The sequence below is a fragment of the Phaethon lepturus genome, unplaced genomic scaffold, assembly GCF_000687285.1.
Source record: "Phaethon lepturus isolate BGI_N335 unplaced genomic scaffold, ASM68728v1 scaffold42693, whole genome shotgun sequence".
NCBI classification, from domain to species: Eukaryota; Metazoa; Chordata; class Aves; order Phaethontiformes; family Phaethontidae; genus Phaethon; species Phaethon lepturus.
In genome coordinates, this window is record NW_010530565.1 from 1 (window position 1) to 210 (window position 210).

Sequence of the window (210 nt, forward strand, 5' to 3'; positions counted from 1 at the left end):
AACAGACCCAAAATACAAAAAAAAAAAAGAAAAAAAAACAAGGAAAGAAAAGAGACAGAAACAAACCCGAGTATTTAAAAAAAATAAACTGATGCAAAATAGGGCTGAGGTGGGACCAAGGCCCCTCTGGGGCCTCCCTCCTCCACGGGGTCTTGCTCCCCCAGCCAGGTACTGAGGGCTCGGGCAGGGGGGCCGGGTGCCCCCTCCTAA